This window comes from Macrotis lagotis, chromosome 4, assembly GCF_037893015.1.
Source record: "Macrotis lagotis isolate mMagLag1 chromosome 4, bilby.v1.9.chrom.fasta, whole genome shotgun sequence".
Classification (NCBI taxonomy): Eukaryota; Metazoa; Chordata; class Mammalia; order Peramelemorphia; family Peramelidae; genus Macrotis; species Macrotis lagotis.
Window position 1 is genome coordinate 206,645,112 of NC_133661.1, and position 18,816 is coordinate 206,663,927.

Consider the following 18,816-nt stretch of genomic DNA (forward strand, 5'->3'; position numbering starts at 1 on the left):
AATGCCCAATATGCAGCTAATAATTATTCAAAAGGAGTATAGTTCTCTCATACAGGTAGCAGTCTAATGTAAATTTTTTTAAAATTGCCCCAATCACTTTTAAGAACACATCGCAATTTAATACAGATGTGGGTTGCACAATCTGAGAAGAAATTCCATAACTTATTAGTTGATTCACAGCTCTCTATATTCTTTCCTACTTTACAGTTTTTAAATCAATTTTCAAAACTTCCAAAACCAATATCTTATTTATACAAAGTCAAACTTGCTCATACCTTCATTCTACATGCTTTAGCTTCCATAAATTTTATATACTTCCAAAAAAAAGCCAACCTTCTCTATGCCTCTTCATTTTTCCTTGCACTCCTTGCACCTCTCTTCACAGGTCCTTAAATCCAGTATTCAGACTGCATAACTTTCATTTTCTCTTAACATACTATTTAAGCATATTTCAGACTTTATTCGCCCCCTTTCTTCTTTTATTTTAACACATACTATTCTTGACCAAATCCAATGACATTTAAAACCTTACTTTTACAGCTAAATAGGCATAGTTCTATTTATGAGTTCTTGGGCAAGATTTTTCTATATGTCCCTGATTCCATTGTATACATAAAATTTTACAGATTGTGATGGTCCTTCTACTTTAGCAAGAATAATTTCTCATCAGGCAAATTTAGAGTCACCCCCTTAAAATGCACTAAAATGTACTCCAGGAAAAAGGGAACAATCATCACTGAGTACTCCTTTTTGGGTAATAATTTATCTTCAGGGGCAGCTAGGTGGCATAGTGAATAAAGCACCGGCCTTGGAGTCAGGAGTACCTGGGTTCAAATCCGTCTCAGACACTTAATAATTACCTAGCTGTGTGGCCTTGGGCAAGATACTTAACCCCATTTGCCTTGCAAAAACCTAAAAAAAACCCAACTAAGTAATAATTTATCTTCATCATTATTTTAACTTGTTTTACCTAAATTTCTTTTCCTCCCAAGCCTGTAATTTTAACAGACATTCCATTTCTAAAGAGGATTGCCATACATCAAAGAGGTCTTGCCCCAGTATCAAAAAAAAAAACTTTAGTAACAGTTGCATGTCTATTTTTCCAATTTATAATTAATTAACCTTATGAGAAGCTGATAATTCCTCTGTCTGATCTCTCTTACTGGGATTTGGTCCCTATCTACGATTTTCCTTTAAGATGGATCAAATATAGGGGTGGCTAGGTGGCGCAGTGGATAGAACACCAGCCCTGCAGTCAGAAGTACCTGAGTTCAAATACAGCCTCAGACACTTAATAATTACCTAGCTGTGTGGCCTTGGGAAAGCCACTTAACCCCATTTGCCTTGCAAAAACCTAAAAAAAAAAAAAAAATCTTAAAAAAAAAAGATGGGTCAAGGGTGCCAATGGAGTGGCCCTAATTTCCCTGTTTCCACTTTCTTATCCTTTCTTCTGTTTATTCATCTTGAACAAGTCAGGAGTAGGGAATCCATCAATCTTACTCCCATCCACCCCTGCTTGTAGCAGGGCAATAAAATCTTTTCGGGACATTCTATTTTTGTACTTATCTTGAGACTGACCAGCAACATGTTCATCACTCCTATCATGAGATTTATTGCCATCAGTATACTCACAGTTGCCGGAGTTCTCAAATTGGGAGATTTTGTTCAAAAGGCTTGCCTACTTCATTAAGAAACAATGTAATTATCAAATTTTTGTATCTGGGGGGCCCCTGTGGTCTAAAGTATTATAGTGGGCCATTCCAACCAAAGCCAAATCATATGTATCTGCATCCCCCACCATAGTATGAACTTTCTTTTTATCAATCTTCCCTTTTTTCTTCCCAAATTTAAACTGTGACACTTCCACAGCCTTATCTCTCTGATCCCACCCCCCTTCTACAGACTCCTGCCATTCCTTTGCCTTTTTCCACAGTTATTTGCTTCAAGTATTCAGTTACTTCTTGTTTCATATGGCTTCCCCTATCTTCACATGACTCCGTGCCATATGCCCATTCTCTAGCAAGGGATGAATATTGTAAATCTTTCCAACTCTGTATATACATATTTTCTTTCTTTTTCTACATTTTTCTTAAAAAACGGCATTATGTAGAGCAATCCTGTTCATGACACCAATTATGTTTGATTAAGGAGTTTTGGTTTCTGTTTGCTCCTACAAAATGACACGTTCACACCAACAAAACAAAACAAAAGAAATATATTTAATAGAGTGATTATAAAACATGTATAAATAAATCAGTTTTACAGAAAAAGCAACCAATAAGTCCCAATATAATAAAAAGAAGAACAAAGCCTACATAAAGATAGATATTAAAAGAAAACATCACCAATTGGGGGAGCACCAACATCTGAATCAACAGTGGCTGGGGAGTTCTGGAGTACAGCCTTTCAGTGTCGTGATTGGGAAAATATCCCAGGCAAAGTGTCCTTTCCATGGATGAAACTCCAAGGGGCTAGCCAATTTTAGGAACTTTTAAGGGGTCCCAGACAAAGGTGGCACGTTGCCAATAGGTTTGTATAAGCTGTTTTGGCACTTAACCAGGACATGTGAAGAGTATGTGCATGCATGACCTGGGCAGACTTGCAGCCAAAGTTCTGAAATTAAACATTGAACCTCTGGGCAGGTAGCCAACCCTCCCAAGGTTCAACCTCCAGGAATGGCTAGTTCCTAGAGGGAGTATCTGTCTCACGCAAAGACAACCAAGTTCATGCAAAGGTAATGGGGGACCTTGGGCGGGAGAACCAGCATATGGCCTTGCCCAGGATCAGAATGGGTATTAACCCTTCAACCCCCAAAACTTACTTCTCTTGAATGAATGAATGAATGAATGAGTGAATGAAAAAAATGCTAAGTGTAAAAAATTTTTAAATGGAATAATCTTTGCTCTCAAGGAGTTTTGAGTCTCATATGAGGGGAAATATATAGGAGGATTCAACTGCAGGTAAATGGAAAGCCCTGGTGATGATCCTTAGCCTCCAGTGGCAGGTAGAGAGTAAATTCCTGGTGCTCCAGTTTGACAGAATTATAGTAGAGAAATAAGATTAATGAATGAATATTTTTAGTGTCATTTGGGTAACCTAACCTTATTTGTTTCTGATATTGAGCTATTTGATAGTGCCAAGGACTTTGATACTGGCAACTTTTTTTTTTTTTCTGGAGTCTGCAGTAGAGAAGAGGTCAACTTCAGTTTCTTAGAAAAATCACTGTGGTAGCTGTATGGAAGTTGGATTGGGGGGGGGTGGCAGCACGTGGAGACAAGACAAAGGAGACTACTTAGGAAGGCATTTTTATCAGGGACAGGTAATAAGAGTGCAATAGCATGAAACCCACTGCCATAGCCAAGGGACCAGTTTTTGCACCTTCTCCCTCTCTCCTGAGAGCTTCCTCTGCTCAGGACAAATGCACTGGGTAGATCAACCAAGTTTGATCTGGCAGGATCCTGACCCCATTGAAGAAGCTTCAGACTCCTTTTCTTGCACTCTGGCATATTATGCCTCTGTCCAAGTACCCCAGGGAAAAATTACTTATGTCTTAGATTTGGCTTAGGTCTAGGCTCTCCCCAAGTAGGGAAAAGAAAGGTACTCAAGGCACAATTGTAAATTGGGTATGAGACAAGTATTTCCTATACATAAAAGAAATGCTTAACAAAAAAACTCACAAACTTAAAACAGGATAATGACCTATCACCACTATTATACTCACCTAGGAAGTTGACACTTAAACATTGGAACAAGATGTAGTTTTCAGGATTATTTAATACTGAATCGGCATCTTTATATCTCACCTGGTCTCTGCCCTGTCAGTCTCAGAGTCTGTCTTATGACAAGCCAGGGGTTAAATTTATCCTCTAGCTAGTACTCATCTTCATGAGTCCTGAAGAAGTTGTTGGGGATTCCTCCTGAAGTGTAACCAGCCCTGACTGAGGACTCCAGACCATTCATAAGGTTGCCTTCAATCTGAATATGTCTACCTCAGGATTGCTCTTCAGTCATCTATATTTAGGAAAGAATCAACAGGGGACAAGCAAAAAATCCAGCACAACTTGCCTAATCAAGTAGCTACTTTAGTTCCCTAGAAGGAGCAATCACTACTTTTGCCAGGGGAAGAGAAAAGGGGACTACCTTCTTTCCCCTTCAGGATAGGCTCTAATAGACCTAATATGATCTGCAGCTGGCAAGAGAACAGAAAAGATGACTGACCCATGGAAGGGCATTTGCTTCAAAAAATCCCATGAATCATGGGCTCTTCCTACTCAGTGACCAATAAACAGATTGTTTTGTCACCTCCAAAGCAGCCTTTAGTGCAGCCAGAGGCCAAGACATTCCTAAAACACCCAAGTCTGAGCTAGAGTACACAGTCATTCAGAAGTAGACAGGTAGTTTTACATATGCCTTGATGTACAGACCTAGACTGGTGTGGTTGCTATAGGCATAAGAAGGTCACAGATGGGAGAGAGGTTGTGGGGCAGAATCAGTATCTTAACAACTGATGAGATATATGAGGTGAGTGAGGATAAATGATGGAAGGTGGATCAAAACTTGTGACCTTGGGTGACTACCCTCAGCAGAAAGAAGAAAGTCCTAAAGACAAATGAATTCGGAAGTAAAATAATGAAATTTATCTTTGATATATTGAATTTGAGATACATTCAGTACATTTTAGAATATATTCCTTCAAAGGTCACTTCAAAGACTAACTTTGATATGGGTACTTTACTCCTCCCCCTTGACTACCACTGCTGCCTACTGACCCCACTTCCCAAATTGTCTTATATTTACTTTTTTGTGTGTGTATGTATTGTGTGTGTGTGTGTATATGCATATATATATATGTGTATGTGTGTGTGTGTGTGTGTTTTTGTATGGTGTTTGTCCATTCGCAATGAAAGCTATGACATCAGTGAGGTGATGCCATGACAGGCACATAAACTGCATTTGAGTGGGGGATGTTGTGCTAAGTCACCAGCCTCACTTTCTCCTCCTGAGCCCTCTGCTTTCAATGACCAGATAGAAATCAGGGTGACTGGAGATGGCCCTGGATGCAAGGCAGTCACAATTAAGTGACTTGCCCTCTCATAGCTAGTAAATGTCATAGTTTCTGAGATCCAATTTGAACTCCTGTCTTCCTGACTCCAGGACCAGTGCTCTATTATTTACTGCTCCACATTGCTGCCCTGTTTGTATACATAAAACATATGGCATATTTTGTTTTCCTCAACAGACTTAGGTTTTTGTTTCTTTACACCTTGCACCTAGCATTCTGTTTGGTTCATAGAAAATACTTGAGAAATACTTGTTGAATGATCTGAAATTGTAGTTTCTGTACAAAAGCACCTTTCTGTTTTAGAATGACTTGTAAAATATACAGTTTGTTGCTTATAGCAATTTTGATTATCACTGAATCTTGAATTAAATTTTTTTGCATTCTTACCTAGATATTATAGGAGATGGAAGAGAAAAAGAGAGAAAGAGAGCCTTTTCCTCTAATTTCCATGGAAGAGAAAAAAGAGAGAAAGAAAGCCTTTTTCTTTAATTTCCATGGAAAATGGGGGCAGCTAGGTAGCACAGTGGATAGAGCAGTCAGGAGGACCTGAGTTCAAATTTGGCCTCAGACACTTAATTACCTAGCTGTGTGGCCTTTATCAAGCCACTTAACCCTATTGCCTTGCAAAAAACCTAAAAAAGAAAAATTTCCATGGAAAAATGGTATGGAGAATCTAGACTTGGAACTTATGGTAATTTTGCTTTTATTACTCATGTATCTTTGTATAATAGTTGAAATACTGTTAAAAATATCACTTTCCTTCCAGTTTTCTAGTCCTGTTACAATGGCATTATCTTACACTTAAAATTATATAAAAGAAATTCAGAAACAACCATATGGGTCCAAAAAATGAGTAAATGAGAGGTAAAAATAAAGAAGAAGGAAAGAGGAAGTTCCAGCTGGAGACAAAGCATCCCCAAGTGGGATAATGGCATTCTACCCTTATCTTTCCTTGTAATCTCTTTCAAATCACTATACCAATCTAGCATCTTTTTCTTTGAAAGCCTAACAGTAATTTTACCTGTTATCATAGGAGGAAAAACAGAATACAGAGGGAACTATATTGACTAAAGCACAAGGGAATCATCTGAAAAATGAGATCTGGCCTCTTCTTTTTTGGAGGTATGAGATTTCTTAAACAGTTCGTCTCTTCTATTTGATAAGAGGGGAAATATATGAGAAGAAACATAAGAAAAAGTTCTGGTTTCTGTTGGCCTGAGTTGGGGAGATTATGTCCATCAGATGGCAACAAAGCTTTAAAGGATTTTTTTTTTTGCAAGGCAATGGGGTTAAGTGACTTGGCCAAGATCATACAGCTAGGTAATTATTAAATGTCTGAGGCCAAATTTGAACTCAGGTCCTCCTGATTCAGGACCAGTACTCTATCTACTCTACCACCTAGCTGCTCCTAGAGGCTGATTTAAAGAGATGACCTCTGGAAATCATCATTGAAAGGTTTTTCTATTTAAAAAAAAAAGATTCATATATTTCTCCCAAAATGCTTTAGGTAAGAAATAAGATCAATTGGGACCACATTCTCTACAGTCAAGGTATCTTAACTTTGAGCTACTTCCAATAAAGCTCAATCTAAACTTTCCTCACACAATCAACAATCTCTAAAAGAAAGTAAGAAATGTGAGTTGTTTGCCTACTAAATCAGAGGAGACAGCCTTGGGAAGGAGGACCTTGGGAAGAAAAAGAGACTAGACCTTCCCTGCATGGCAACCCACAATGAGTCTCTTGAGCTAGGCAGTTGAGCTGAATGCTCTGCCAGTGGAGTCCTCATTAAGTTTAGCAAGAATATGATCAGCCCTGGGGACAGTGGTGAGTTACCACCTTGTCTAGGAGGGAGAACTAGCCCAGATCAGAAACACAAAAAGTTAAACTACCTTGGCTCAGAAGTGGCATTGACTTGCTAGTAGACTCTAGAATTTGGACAAGATGGGGATGTCAGTCTTTTTTTTTTTAAGAGAGGGAGAGAAGAGATTCCTTTTAGAATGTGGGAGTTGACTATTTGGTATCTTCAAATGACAGAAGGCAAATGAACACAAAGCTTTTTCCCCTAAAACAAGTAGCATAAAATTGTACTTTGTAATGTACCTGGAATAGCTGGGATATTGTTTGGTCCATAATCAGATGACATTACTCTGATGTTCTGCTCAATGGTCCTTTTGGTGCAACCAGAGTCAATTTGAAGCTTTCTATCAGAAAGTCTTCCCTTCATCCCATCATCCCCTCCATTTCTCTTGAATGAAAGCAGATTCTGCTGAAAGCCACACAATGATCAATCCCCTTCTGAGTATGAAAATTGATGAGACTAGGTCAAAGCTGTTTCTACATTGTGTATTTTATATTCTTTCTCAGGAAGAGCCTAAAGTCTATCTCCAAGGCAAGACATTTCTACAAAGTTCACGTCCAATTGTTCTGGTGGATTCTGCTGGGATTCATGTGTATAGGTGAGACACCAAATGGAGTACTTCCAATTGCAGAAAAAGTAGAGATTAAAAAACGAAAGCAGAGTTTTAACTATGCTCAGGGTCCAGGGTCAGTTCTGGAAGGAAATTCCCTCCAGCTCTGTTCTGCCTTGAGATTTCTTTGCTGAAGTTTTTATGACCTTCCTATACTGTCCTACTTCATGGAGTGATGATTGATTAATAAGAGGAAAAACTCCAGTTCCAATCTATCTATCTGAAAATCCACTTACATTTTATGTTCTCTGCTTTTGGATTCACTTTGAAGCATTCTTCTGACCTTTTCTGGAACTCTCTATCATTTCTGACCCTAGCCACTCACAGAGAAGGCTTAAATAAACAAAATAAATGAACCACTAATATTTATTGAACACCTACAACAAGCACAAGCAGTATCAGTGAAGTTTGTTATGTACTGGCAGAATTATTTCTTCTGGGGCGGCTAGGTGGCACAGTGGATAGAGCACCGACCCTGGAGTCAGGAGTACCTAAGTTCAAATCCAGCCTCAGACACTTAAAAATTACCTAGCTGTGTGGCCTTGGACAAGTCACTTAACCCAATTGCAAAAACCAACATATGTGTGTGTGTATACATACATATATATGCACATATATGTATATGTATATATGAACCACTCCATCCCTTCTGATAGATTTTCATGGGGTCCTCCTCAAGAAATAGTAGCTTCTATTTTCTAAAAGTTAAGGTCTCTCAGTATATTTCTTTCACACATCATCTTCTAACACACTGCTTCTGTCAAACAAAATAAATCATATTACAAATTAATTGGCTCATTAAAAATATTTCACGTTTCTTCCAACTAGAAAATCAATTTTTTATGTTTTCTCTATTTTTATTGTGTTTAATTCTTCGGTAAATCTGCAGAAGGTTTCTTTGTGCATGTCTTCTTGTTAACCTGGAGGAGTCTCTTGGGAGGGTAGAAGCTATTCTAGTATCTGCCTGAGCAATCACATCTTTCAGAGACTAGTTATAATAGATAATGAATTAGCCTTTCTTCCTACACATATTCATTGTCTTCCAGCAAGTAGGTGACCTCTGTAGGATAAAAGAGAACCAGTCACGGCAGAGATTATAGTTGCCTCCTTTAAGTCCCTGACTCTTCCGTTTCGCCTCTTATTAGCTTATGCTGCCTACTTGGTCTGCTTGTGTCCTGGATTTCCAGAGGGCCCTGGCCTTGTTCATCTTCATTTGTATGATGTTCTTCCTGTCCCTCAGCCTGTTATTTAATAGAATCTTTGGGAAGACACTGATGAAGTATCTCAAGTTCTTTGGAAAATCACACCTGAACTATTATCTGAAATGATGAGTAAAAAAAGCATTGGGAAGTTCTGCCCTGGTAGTACCATGGATGTGGAGCAAATTCCATTGTGTCTATCTGGAAATTCTCAGTCCATTGTTTTTTTTTTAAGAGAGAAGTTGGGAATTATTATTGGGTTTTGTTACAACCTGCAATGAACAAAACTGTTTAAGATGATTGGTTTACAGGGGTGGCTAGGTGGTGCAGTGGATAAAGTACCGGCCTTGGAGTCAGGAGTACCTGGGTTCAAATCCAGTCTCAGACACTTAATAATTACCTAGCTGTGTGGCCTTGGGCAAGCCACTTAACCCCATTTGCCTTGCAAAATCCTAAAAAAAAAAAATGATTGGTTTACATATGCTTAGTCATGGTATCAACTTGGGGGAATCTAATTTTATTTTTATGTAAACTCACCAAAAGTTAATATAATATTGTCATTTCAATGTATATAGACAAACATTAATGATAATCTACTCTACTGCCTACTACCTTGTAATTGAAATTCTTAGTTCTAGACTGATTCAGCATGTCTTTGAGCCATTAAAATATTTCGTATCTACTCAAGAAACCTGTTACGGTCATGGTGACTTTAAACTAACTTTTAATTTTAGCTAAGCATGATTATTTAGAAAGGTAATTCTGCTATTAAAATCACATCATTCACTTCAAAGTTAAACAATAAGGGGCTGCTAGGTGGTGTAGTGGATAAAGCACCAGCCCTGGAGTCAGGAGTACCTGGGTTCAAATCCGGGCTCAGACACTTAATAATTACCTAGCTGTGTGGCCTTGGGCTAGCCACTTAAGCCCGTTTGCCTTGCAAAAAAAAAACAAAAAAACTAAAAAAAAGTTAAACAATAATTGTTTTTGTACTATTTTATTGTTCTTTATAGCAAGAAATCACTGCTTGACTGATTCCTGGTAAAATTTTAGATCATATGAAAGGATGATTTGTAAACATATTTAGAAATGAAAGTAGTGATTCCTCAGACCTTGTAAAGCTAAGTTAAAAACAAGTCAAGGCAGACCAGGATCAATAGGTTAAGGGCCAGCTATAAACAGTGTTTACCTTGATTTAAGCAATTCATTTGACAAAACTTTTTTGTGCTATTCCTGTAGACAAGATGAAATGACATGGAGTAGACAAGAATATGTTTAGGTAGCTGTATTCATTCATTAGTTTGATGTCAGCATAGAAGGAGATCTTTATTAAAGTGCCCCATGGATTTTTGTCCTAGGCTTTCCTGTTATCTAAAATTGTAACAATGAGACAACATATCAGAATTTATGGGATGCAGACAAAGCAGTACATAGGAGAAAATTTATCTGAGTCAAAAATGGACTGGTCTATACTTGTTTGCTTATTTGCAGGAAAAGCAGCAGAAGTAAACTTAACTGAAAGTCCTCATTTCAAAGTAGCCAATATGCCATCTCAGGGCCTTCACTTCATGATGTGTATGTGTGTGTGTGTGTGTGTGTGTGTGTGTATGTGTATACATACATATATTAATAATGTTCTTTGGTTGTTATTTATTATTTTGTTTATTACATTGATTCTATAACAAAGTGAAGCATAGCATCCAAATATCTGCATGAAGAGGTTATTCCCCCAAGAATTCAAGGATGCTTCTATTCCATCTCTATAAAGGTAAAGGGAATAGATTGTCCTGTGACAATCACAGGGGTATTTCTTTTTAGTCATTGCTGGTAAGATTCTTGCTCTGGCAGTAGGTTGATCCTTCACCTGGAAGATGGTCACCTCCCTGAGAACCTGTGTGGCTTCAAAAAGGGTCAAGGAATGGTCAATATGGTGTTTGCTACCCGACAGCTCCAGGAAAAATGCCAGGAACAGAACAGAGATTTGTAACAACATTTGTAGATCTGATCAAGGCCTTTGATATCACCAGTCATGAGGGTTTACAGAAAATTGTGTCAAAATTTGGTTGGCTGGAGAAGTTCATCAGTATAGTATACCAATTCTATGATGCCATGTTTGCCCAGGTTCTGGATAGTAGATAATGCTTTCAAGATTTCCCAGCCACCAATGGAGTGAAACAAGGATGTGTCCTTGCTCCCATACTTTTTAGCATGATGTTATTAAACACCATGTTATCAAACACCTTCACTGAGGAAGGGTGCAAGCCAGGACCAAAGTAGAGGAAGTGTTGGTAAATGATACTCTGTTTACATATGATGGTGCACTCAATACAGCCTCTGAAGCTGAAATGCAACAAAATATGGATCAATTCTCTGCTGCTTGTGCTCATTTTTAACACCAAGAAAACACAGATGGTTCCATAAGCCAGCACCACACCATCTATATGTGTAATCATCAAGTACAACAAATGGAGTTTTGAATACTATGGACAAGTTCACTTACCTTGACAGTGTCCTTTCCAAGGAGGTACACATGGACAATGAGGTTGACACTCACATTGCCAGAGTGGCTCAGTATTTGTCAGACTCCGAAAGAAAGTGTGTGAGAGAAAAAGTATGAGACTGACTACCAAACTGAAGGTCTACAGAGCCATTGGGCTGACCTCGTTGCTATATGCCAGTGTAGCCCAGACAGTCTACCAGAGCCATGTCAGGAAACTGAATTGTTTCCATTTAAATTGAAGATTCTGATGATCACCTGGCAGGAGAAGATATCAGACACTGAGATGCTTTCTCAAGCTAAACTGCCCAGCATTCCAACATTACTACAGAGAATATAACTACAATGGGTTGAATATGTTGTTAGAATGCCAGTTATATGCTTGCCAAAAAAAAATATTTTATAGAGAACTTCCATAGGGCAAGCACTCACAAGGAGGTCAGAAGAAGCAATACTGAGACATCCTAGAGGTCTCATTGAAGAAGTTTAGAATTGATTGTACAAGGGACAGCCAGGTGGCACAGTGAATAGAGTCCTGGCCCTGGAGTCAGGAGGACCTGAATTCAAATTCCATCTTAGACACTTAATTACCTAGCTATGTGACCTTGGGCAAGTCATTTAACCCCATTGCCTTACAAATCCCTTCCCCCCCCAAAAAAGAATTGATTGTACATCATGGGAGACACTGGCACAGGATTGCCTAGTATGATGTGCCCTCATCAGAAAGGGTGCTGCACACTAAGAGGAAGACAGAATTGAAGCAGCTCAAAGGAAATGTGATATGCTTGAGTTTAGAGTACCCACCCCAGGTCTTCACATGAACTATTTGTGCCCAATATATGGTAGAGTGTTCAAAGCTCATATTGGTCTGATCAGCCACTGTCACACTGTAATTTGTCTCAAACATAGTGATGTCATTTTGGTCTTCTTCCATAATGAAGGACAAGAACCAACCAATATGATCAGCCCATGTTCTTTTCCTGTTGTAATTTCCCTGATAGTATTTTCTTCCTGATTTTGAAAGCTCCAAATATATTACAGCTTCTTCTTATTCATTATATGCCTGACCATTACTTTCTATGTGATAATATTGTTTAATGATTTGGAAACTGTGGTGTTCTAAGTCTCACAACTATAGAGGACACTGGTAGAATATTGGTATTAAAAATGATGGGTCTTTGCTTATGATAATGTATAAAGATCTTTGCAATTTCCCAAAGATAATCTAATCCATTCTTTTCATCCTGCTTAATTTGGGTCCAAATCATTATTTATTTGTACTGCTTATTTGAGATACGTACACTGATGGACAAGTTCTATAAGTTGTTCTAACTACATATGATAATCTATGCAATAGATATTCATTCACTTGGAATTTTTGATATCGATGGTCAGCCTAAACTCTTTTAAGTTGTTTCTGATCTCTTCTAGGAGGTTCTACAATGTTCTAGGACATGTAGTATCTCATCAATCATAAATTATAACTTTGTGCTGGATCTCTTTTGGTGATCACATTAGTTGAACATGCATCTCCTTTTCTCATTGAACAGGATTATTTTTATTGTTATATCATCTAAAAAATCTTGAAATATTTTGATGTGTGGATGAGAGATATCTTATTTGAAAAAAAGAACCTTTAATGTTCTACCCTTCTAAAGCTTTTAACATACTCAAAACAATTAACCACAGTCTTCCTGTTGAATGCAAAATAGTAAAGATATGGTTCACTGTAGAATCATTTGTTAAAGCTTTTCTTTTCCTTTGGATATAAATAAGTCTTTGATTTGTATATAGATGAGTCTCATAAAAATTTGTACAGGTAAAAAATAAGACTATATTTTGATATTCACTTGATCACTTTTTTCAGTATCAATACAGTTTTATGCCTTTGTTACTTTCCTGCATACATCTTTCCTTTATACATTTGATCCAGTCTTTCAGTTGTTCCTATCTTTGTTCCCTTTACTCCCATATGAGCACATACAGAATTGTAATGTTTAAATTTAGTATGGTGGTTCTGCTATTCTAATGGTGCAAACAGTTTGTTATAAAGATGTTTACAAGTCTTTTTCACTTTTCTTCTATTTGTTATCCCACCACTCAACTCTTCAGCTAATTTTGCTCAATTATATACTATACCAAGCTTTCTTTAAATTGGTTTTACCTTCCCCTGTTGTTCTCTCCTTTTTGAGGCAATCAATATTAATTATAATCATCCATAAAGTTTTTATAAAATTTTGCAAGTGAATTTGTATTCCAATATGTTATTGCCTTTGGCTACCATCTCTTTCCCCTTGGTAAGTGAGTTGCTCTCTTCTCCCCTTTTCTTCATCCCCCAAATTTACCCCACCCCTGCTTCAGCTGAGGACCTTGCCTTTTTATTTAATTGGGGAAATTGAAGCCATTTGCCACAATCTCCCTCTCGTTTTCTTCATCTTGAAACCCCTTGACATCATTTCTCACTTCCTCCTCTTTTTCTCCAGTCTCTGACAAAGATGTGCAACTTTTCCTAGCCAAGGGAAATCACTTAATCTCATCTCTTCCCATCTTCTCCAACAGATTACATGCTCAACCATTCTCTGTCTCACAAATCTTCAACCACTTTCTTTTTACTGGTTCTTTCCTTTTATCATCAAATATGCCTAGGTCTTCACTAACCTTGAAAAATGATCAGTAGGCCTTACCATACATCCTCTCAAATTATCCTTTATTTCTACTTCCTTTCTCAGCCAAATATCTGGGAAATGCCATCTATATTTGCTGCCCTCTACTTTCTCTCCTTTTACTCACTGCTCAATCCTTTGCAGTCTTGTCTTCTGATCTCCACTCAGCTGAAGTTGCTCTCTTCAAAGAGTTCTTAATTGCTAGATCTGTTGGCCTTTTCTCGGGTCCCCATCTTTCTCTGCATTTGACATTGTTGACATCCTATCCCAGATACTCTCCTCTCTAGATTTTCATGACACTTCTCTTTCATAGTTTTCCTTTTCCCTGTCTGACTGCTCTTTCCTATCTCCTTTGCTAATTCATCATCTATTTCATCCCTTCCTCCCTCTTCCATTTCCACTCCCAACTGGGGGTGTTCCCCAAGCTTTTGTCTTAGACTCTCTTTTCTCCTCCCTTTATATTCTCTCCTTTGGTAACCACATCAGCTCCCATAGATTTAGCTCTTATCCATATGCAGATGTTTCTCAGATGTATATATCCATCCCTATTCTTTCTTGAGCTTCAGTTATGTATCACTCTTTGCTTATCAATTATTTAAAACTAGATGTCTGGGGGGTGGCTAGGTGGCACAATGGATAGAGCACCAGCCCTGGAGTCAGGAGTACCTGAGTTCAAATCCAGCCTCAGACACTTTATAATTACCTAGCTGTATGGCCTTGGGCAAGCCGCTTAACCCCATTGTCTTGCAAAAAACAAAACAAAACACTAGATGTCTCTAAAGACATCTCATATTCCAAAATTGAACTTTTTCCAAAACTCTCTTTTCCTCAATTCCCTCCTTTCTTCTAAATGTCTCTACTTATTTCAAAGGTACCACCATCCTTCCAGACTCCCAAGTTCAAAACCTCAGCATTCTCTTCAACTTCTACTGTTTTACCCCACATAGCTAATTAGTTGTCATATCTTACAATTTTTGTTTTAAAAAAATTTGTCATTATCTTTTATTTTTACATCTCCTTTATTTCCAAATATACATCTCTCTCATCCCCTATCCCCAGAGTCATCCTTTGAACAAGTCTTCCCTAAATTCTGTTTTCTGTCAGTTCCTAGGAAGAAAAAATTTGGTTGATATCGAATCATTGAGGTTTCTTTTTTCCCCTAAGCTGAGCATGTGATTGCTTTAGTGGTTAAATATATAACTTTCAGTGTATACATTTAGAATGACATTCATTGAAATATAAATGTTATTTGTATTAAGTGAAGGACAGAAACATGGATAGAATATTGCATTCTGGGCCCAAAGAGCCAAGTTGGAATAATGACTGTTTCTCACTACCTTAGATGACTTTTAAGTCCCTTCTAGCTCTAAATTCTGTGATCTTAATTCTATTACCTTAATACCACATATAGTCATCTAAAATAAGGCTAAGAAATGTCCGACCTGTGGGCCTTACAAATCATTTGGTTTGTCACTGCTAGGGTAAACACAGGAGGGAATTGAAATTCAATAAATCTAGGAAATATTTAAGGGTGAATTAATTGTTTGACTTGTATTATAAATATCCAAATGGCTCTTGGTAGAAAATAGGTTCCTCACTCCTGATCAAGAATCTAACCCATAGAACTGGCCATTTAGTCAATTTTCTTCTAAGAGTGAGCAAAGAATTCATTTTAGTTGAGAACACAAGGAGAGATCAGTTACTTGTAACACCAACATGATTCAATGACCCCATATAGTTTACAATCTTGTCTAAAGTCAAGGGGATTGATTGGGTGATTACTGAATTATTTTAAAACGAATTCTTTCTTTCACTAGACTAGTTAGGCAACTAAGGGTCCAATTATATAAGTGAATAATATGTTTCCTCTACAGGGGAATGGGGGCAACCATTCTGATCAACTTGATTTCATGGCTAATTCTGGACACTTCACAAAGTCCAAAGCAGCTGATTTCCTTCACTGGTTTGTGTCTAATGATCACCATCCTTTTTGTATGCTCCAAATATCACCATGCAATAAGTTCCTAGGTGCAGGCTAGACTGACTTCAGGGGACTGAGAAAGGCATAATGAAATACCCCAGTCCAAGAAGTTGCTTACTAACACAGAGGCACAAGAATGTGAGTATACACTCCCTATGGTTGGTAGAAGGCATTGATAGTTGATTGATAGGTTCCCAAAGATTAGTGAAGCTCCTGTCATTATCTAGGTGGATGTGAGTATGGAGGTATTCTCAAAGGCTTGTTGAATAAAGACATTTCTCAAATAGGGCAGGAATCCTTTAAGTAGAAGGTAGGTATCTGTTCTATTTAGATTGGCCATCCATAGGGCAAGGGTCAGACAGTATAGCTATGATAGCAATTTCTTTAGGCTACTTCCACCCAAATCCTGAACCTTGAATTAACACAGAGTAATACAAACACTTTTAGGTGGAGAGAAAGAGAAAACCGATCACAATCTTTTTGACTGCACAGATATCTTGAAAAGAAGGATTGAATGTTATGAAACTATAAACCATTCAAATCATTCAATTTTAGTTTTTCTTCTCTTCTGTTTCCTTGTTACAGAAAATGTTTTCTTAGAAATTTGTGATAGGATTCTAAACTAAGCTGGTGAAATAGTCAATAATGGGATTTGATTCATTTAGAAAAAGTTCAGAAAATATAATTGTGGGAAAAACATTTTCCCCAGGGGTGGCTAGGTGGCGCAGTGGATAAAGTGCTGGCCCTGGAGTCAGGAGTACCTGGGTTCAAATCCAGACTCAGACACTTAATAATTACCTAGCTGTGTGGCCTTGGGCAAACCACTTAACCCCATTTGCCTTACAAAAAAAAAAAAAACCTAAAAAAAAAAGAAAAAGAAAAAAAAGAAAAATATTTTCCCCAAAAGAGGTTTAGTAAATGGCTACTTGTCATAGTAGAATCCAAGTTGAATATAACAGCAGCATGTTGTTACTGAAAAAATTAGTAATTTTCTATGATATTAAAAGTATTATATACAAGAATTATGGAGGAATCTTCAATCTTGATGAGTTAAAAAATTGTGTTAGAATATATTAAAGTAGTATATATGTGACATCCCAGGTATCTTCTAGGACAGTGCTGTGGGGCCTTGGACTCCAGTTTTCTCTTGGGATCTTTATCATCAGAACTAATCGTGGATTTGCTGCATTTCAGTGGCTGGGGAACCAGATTCAGGTACCAGGAACCCATACTTTTGGATCCATAAAGACTGGAGTTTGGGAGAAAGCTCAAATTTTGTCCAATTAATACATAAGGGAATTGATTGGATAGCAATGTGTTTTTTTAAAGTCCATTTGTGGGGGGCGGAGCCAAGATGGTGACAAGATCAGATCCTGTCTTAGGCACTCTCTCATAAATCTTCAAAACTAAGGACTTGGGGCGGCTAGGTGGCGTAGTGGATAAAGCACCGGCCTTGGAGTCAGGAATACCTGGGTTCAAATCCGGTCTCAGACACTTAATAATTACCTAGCTGTGTGGCCTTGGGCAAGCCACTTAACCCCATTTGCCTTGCAAAAAAACCCTAAAAATAAGTAAATAAATAAAAAAAAAGACAAGCAAATTAAAAAAAAAAAAACTAAGGACTTTAAAGTTTTGAGAGACAGAACCCACAGAGGGACCCAGTGAGGCAGTTCTCCTTCTCAAGGTAACCTGGAAAAGAGCAGAAAGGCTCTGCTCCCTGGGGTCGGAGGGGCAGCCCGCCAGAGCTGTGGCCCGCCAGAATGAAAGAACTTCAGCCTCCCGGAGGCAGCCCCAGGGTGCTGGGAACCACAGCTCACAGCAGCAGGGGAGTGTCCTGAGCTACACCCTGGGGAGCACCTGGCACCAATTGGGGGAACAGCTGGGGGACCTCTGCCAGAGCAAGCACTTGAAGCCCAGCCCTCAGGGCATACAGCAAGCAGCTCAGCATGGCCAAGGCAGTCCAGATACAGGAAACAGAAGCAGGCAGAGCCAGTAAGTAGGAGCCCCCAGGGCATGAGCCCATTGAGCTGAGGGAGGGGAATGAAGAGAGAGAGAGATTGCAGAGCTCTGTCCTCTGCCCCTGGAACAGGACTCTGGGGCTCTGACCACATTCAGATCCTGATCACAGTCTAGGCCCCCCCGTAGAATAGCAGGGGTCCCCCCCACATCGTCCCCATGGCAGAGTGGGGTGCATATGTTTCATTCAAAGACCAGGAGGGAGGACACAGCCTCACACACTGAGACCCTTGTGGGAGTGTCCCAAAAGCTCAGGAAGCACCCCAAAACCAGGCTCAGGCTCGGGAAAATGAGCAAGCAGAGAAAAAAAGAGGAACACCATTGAGAAATACATTATCTATGATCCCAAGAAGGATCAATATACTCAGACTGAAGATGAAGAAACACAAGTTCCTGCATCTAAAGACTCCAAGAAAAACAGAAATTGGGCTCAGGCTATGGAACAGCTCAAAAAAGACTTTGAAAATCAAATGAGGGAGTTAGAAGAAAAACTGGGAAAAGAAATGAGAGAGATTCAGGAAAAACATGAAAATGAAGTCAGCAGCCTAGTCAAGGAAATCCAAAAAAATGCTGAAGAAAATAGCATGCTAAAAACCAGCTTAGGTCAAATGGATAAAACAGTTCAAAAAGTTATTGAGGAGAAGAATGCTTTAAAAAGCAAAATTGGCCAGATGGAAAAAGAGATAAGAAAACTCTCTGAGGAGAACAAATCCTTCAGACAAAGAATAGAACTCAGGGAGATTGATGAATTTATGAGAAATCAGGACTCATTACTTCAAAACCAAAAGAATGAAAAATCAGAAGAAAATGTGAAACATCTCATTGAAAAAGCAACTGATATGGAAAAAAGATTTAGGAAAGATAATTTAAAAATTATTGGAATACCTGAAAGTCATGATCAGGAAAAGAGCCTTGACATCATTTTCAAAG

General features: G+C 38.4%; 1 pseudogene; it reads left to right on the forward strand.

Moving 5' to 3' along the window:
• Positions 1–5,465: 5,465 nt before the first annotated feature.
• LOC141522157 (sodium/nucleoside cotransporter 2-like) overlaps positions 5,466–18,816 on the forward strand; it is a 28,598-nt pseudogene continuing 15,247 nt past the window's right edge.